The 4,833-nt window shown below is 34.2% G+C and overlaps 1 pseudogene; it reads right to left on the bottom strand.

Moving 5' to 3' along the window:
• Positions 1-351: 351 nt before the first annotated feature.
• LOC116078694 overlaps positions 352-4,833 on the bottom strand; it is a 125,773-nt pseudogene continuing 121,291 nt past the window's right edge.

Here is a 4,833-nt window from a genome sequence, read left to right as displayed (position 1 = left end):
CATTGGTAATGTTTGTTTGCAGTATGGATTCTGTGGTCACCTTGATGATTTCAAGACTGGGAAATGTATTTTCCACATTCATTACAATTATAATTTAAGGGCACAGGATAAAGAATTGTTACATTCACCACATTTGAAAGGTTTGTCCCCAGGATGGGTTCTATGATGTGGTTGGAGAGATGAGGACTTGGGAAATCAATTCCATGCTTACTACAACTGTTAAGTTTGTCTGTATAGATTCCTTGGTGAGAATGAAGATCTGAGGAGCAGGAAAAAGATTTTCCACATTCATTTACACATATAAAGTAGGTTTCCAGTATAGATTCTTTGATGAACTTGAAGACATGAGGATCAGGTAAAAGACATGCCACATTTCTTACATTTGTAAGGCTTCTCTCCTGTGTGGATTCTATAGTGATTTTTAAGATCTGAGGAGTATATAAAGCTTTTCCCACATTTATTCATTACTTTTGCAAATGTGTTTCCTGAATGGATTCTGTGGAAAGCTAGAAGATCTGATGACTGTGAAAATGATTTTTACAATTATTAAATTTATAAAGTTCATTTTCAGTGTGCATTCTGTGGTAAGCTTGAAATTTTGAGGACTGTATAAATAATTTCCAACACTAATTACTTTTAAATGGTTTGTCTACAGTATGAAGTCTGTGGTGAACTTTAAGACTTGAACGGCAGGTAAAATATTTCCCATATTCATTACACTTGTAAGGTTTGTCTCCTGTGTGGATTCTGTAGTGAGTTTTAAGTTCAGAGTATTGTATAAAGCTTTTCCCACAGTTAGTAAATTTGTAAGGTTTTTCTCCTGTATGGATGCTATAGTGAACTTTAAGACTTGTGGAATGGGTAAAGGATTTCCTACATTCCTTACATCTGTAAGGTTTGTCTCCAGTGTGGATTCTGTAGTGCCTTTTAAGACATGAAGATTGTAAAAAGCTTTTCCCACAGTTATTACATTTGTATGTTTTTCTCCTGTATGGATTCTGTGGTGAACTTTAAGATTTGAAGACTGGGTAAATGATTTCCCACATTTATTACATTTGTAAGGTTTGTCTCCTGTGTGGATTCTCTGATGCACTTGAAGATTGTAAGAGCGGGTAAAGTCTTTACCACATTCGTTACATTTGTAAGGTTTGTATCCTTTACAGAATCTTTGGTGAGCTAGATTTGATGGCTGGATAAATGATTTTCCACACTTATTAGGTTTATAAAGTCCTTTTGCAGTGTAAGTTTTGTTGTGATCTTGATGTTTTGAGAACCAAGTAAACAATTTCCAAGATTTTTTACAACTATAAGGTTTCTTTACACTATGGATTCCTTGGGAGTTCTAGAGCTGAGTACTGAGCAAAGGACTTGCCACATTGTTTACATTTCCATGATTTTCCTCCAGTTTGAAATACCATAAGGCCTGAGGGTTTACTGGAACATTTCTCTGGGGTTTTATATTTTGAGTGTTTTTCTTCAACTGATAAATTTGAATGTCCCAAGAGATTTGTTACATTCAAACAATGGTATATATGTAATTTGGCTTTCTGACTTGCCTCTCCATTATGGCTTGAATCATGTTGAATGATATTGGAATTGAAATTCAAGGACTTATCATATCCTGGAGCCTTTAAAAGTTCTTTTTTAATACATATTATGTTATTTTTCTCTAAGTATAATGATTGAATTAAGGCATCTCTGTATGTATCACATGTGTATATCTGTTGGAATCTCCTTTAGTCCATGTTCCATTATAAACCCGAAGAATTAAGGATTCATTTAAAAGGTCATCCTCCCAGACATTTCTGTAGTGTATGGTCCTGCTGTTGCATAGATGACTGAGAACAGTGATTAGACATAACCTGTCTACTTTCATGGTTATAATACATATACTTATCTCACTTTTACTTAGAATTTTTTCATGATGAGAATAATATAATATGATATTACCTTGGTATGAAATCCCTTTTCATTGTTTTGGTAATACTTCAGAACAGAGTTTTTAATATAGCCTATGTTAGTATCATTTAATCTGCTGGGGTTTCCAAAAGTATCTCCCACATGATATGGTCCAAGTTTCACTGCATACATAGACTTTTCTTATGTTGATCTAAAAGGTAGACCTTGTCACAAAGTAGATTTAATTGTTGAGGGAGCTGTAATGAATTTTTACAGAAATATCTTTCACAATGATGATATTCAGTATTTTTTTCTCTTCTCCAAAATCTCCTTTGTTCATAAAGAATTGAAGTACTGTGTAAGCCCATACAACTTGATAAATGCTTCAGGGAAGTTTGTTTATTCACAGAAATGTCACTCTTTAATGGTTTTGTATTTCTCTGAAGGACAGAATTGCATTTCAAAACTTGTAAAAATTCTGCTAGAGTAGCCTCCAACTGTAAAAATGGCAGTGACCCAGACTGAGTTCTCTCAGGAATGCCTAGAACTTCTTTATTCTTTAGAAATGAAAGAAATGTGTTTTGCCAGCAGATCATTTTCATAATCACATATTTCATGATCCTCACTGCCACCCCTATATTCAAAGAACTTCTTTCTATATAGGTTGACAAGAATACCAAGTCCAAATCTTTGTTTTATTTCTTTCTGAAAATAATTTTGTGTGCACACCTTTGAGAGTAGCTTCTTGGTGTGTCCACAAGACAATGCTGAAAGTAATAAAGCAAATCATGATGTGTCATTCTGGAGTTGTGTGAAAATAATATACATGCATAATGCATACAATAGCAGAAAAAGGCCAAGTAACATAAAAAGATAAACATCAGAATTGTTCTCAACTTCTCAGCAGATAATCTAAAAGCCAAAAGGGCCTGGATATAAGAGACCACAGATATCAGGCCAGAAACTATATCCACTATAACCCCTGTAGCACCGAATCACCATTGATGGAGAAAACCAAAAATTCCATGACAAAACCAAATACAAAAAGTATCTTTCCATAAATCCAGCCCTATAGATGATACTAAAAGAAAAACTCAAACACTAGTAGAGAAATTATAGCAAAGAAAACAAAATAAATTAATAATTATCACCAGAAAAACCATAGAAGAAAATCTCTCTTGTACAAACACACACATACAAACAACCACCAACATCAAAATAATAGAAAGTAACATTCATTGGTCATTAATATCTCTGAACAAAATCGGATTCAATACACTAATAAAGCAGAGGTTAAGAGAGTGGATACATCATTTGGCAGCACACAATATTCATACCTCATTAACACGCACAGGCACTACATCAGAGAACATTACTGGATAAAAAGGTTTTCAAAGCAAATAAACACAAGAAACAAGGTGGAGTAGCCATTGCTATATCTAATAAGATAGACATTGAACCAAAAAAAATCAAAACAGACGGGTAGGACACTTTATACTCTTCAAAGGAAAAATCCACTAAATGAATTCTCAATTCTGAATGTTTATGCTGCAAACATACCCATACTCATAAAATAAACATTATTGAACCTCAAAACATACACTGAACCTCACACAATAATAGTGGGAGGCTTCCACACCCCTCTCTCTACCAATGGGCAGTACTCAAAACAGAATATAAACATAGGAATAATAAAACTAGCAGACATTATGAATCACATGAACTTAACAGATGTAAACAGAGTATTTCACATAAACACAAAAGAATATACAATCTTCTCAACAGGTCACAGAACATTCTTCAAAATGAACCATACATGTGGTCACAAAGCAAGCATCAACAGATACAGGAATATTGAAATAAGATTGAGCATATTTCAGCATACCATGGGTTAAAGCTGAATGCAAACAGCAGAAGAACATTATGCCTACAAACTCATAGAAATTGAATAATTCTCTAATTAATAACCACAGGGTCAAAGAAGAAAGACTTTTTAAATTCATTGAAAATAAAGGCAAAACATGCCCAAACTTATGAGACATAATGAGAGCAGTGCTAAAAGGAAAGCATATAGCACTAAAGGCCTTCTTAAAGAAAATAGATACGTCGCATACTAGCAAAGAAAAAGAAGACCTGAAAGCACTAGTGCAAAAATGCAAACACACCAATAAGTAGTAGATGGCAGGAAATAAGCAAACTTATAGATAAAAGCCTACTTTTAAAAACAAAGATGGGGAGCGGGGAGGGAACAGGGGATTGTTTTAGTTTTCGTTTTTGTTTATCTTATTTTATTATTTTTTCCTTTGGAGGGGAACCTGGGAAAGGAGATATTGTAAATAAAGAAAACATCTAATAAAAAAAAACCAAAGATAACAGCACAAAGAATCAAGGAAACCAAGGAGCTGGCTCTTGTCAACAAGACAGACATATTCTTACCCAAACAACTAAAAACCAGAGACATTATTCCCCCCCCCCAAAAAAAATCAGAAATAAAGGCATGGACACAACAGGTAGTGAAGAAATCTAAGTAATCATTAACTCTTACTTCAAGTCTGTACACTACAAAATTGGAAAATATAAGTGAAATGAAAGATTTTCTGCATAGACTCCACTTACCAAAGTTAAATCAAGATCAGGTAAACAGTCTAACTTAGGAAATATAAGCAGTCATTAAAAAACCTACAACAACAAAAAAAAAATCTCCATGTCAGATTGTTTTAACAGAGAATTCTATCAGAACTTCAAGGAAAACCTAATATCAATACTCACAAATTATTCCACAAAATAGAAACAGAATGAACATTGCCAAGCTCATTTTTCAGAGACACATTAACCCTGATAACTAAACCATACAGGGACTCAAGAACCCAGGGAAGCCGCAGGGCAGCAGGGACATGATCCTCTCAGCTTCCGAGTGACAGAGGGGGTTCAGCG

The sequence above is a fragment of the Mastomys coucha genome, unplaced genomic scaffold (assembly GCF_008632895.1).
Source record: "Mastomys coucha isolate ucsf_1 unplaced genomic scaffold, UCSF_Mcou_1 pScaffold5, whole genome shotgun sequence".
Lineage (NCBI taxonomy): Eukaryota > Metazoa > Chordata > Mammalia > Rodentia > Muridae > Mastomys > Mastomys coucha.
This window is presented reverse-complemented; position numbering and strand designations above follow the sequence as displayed.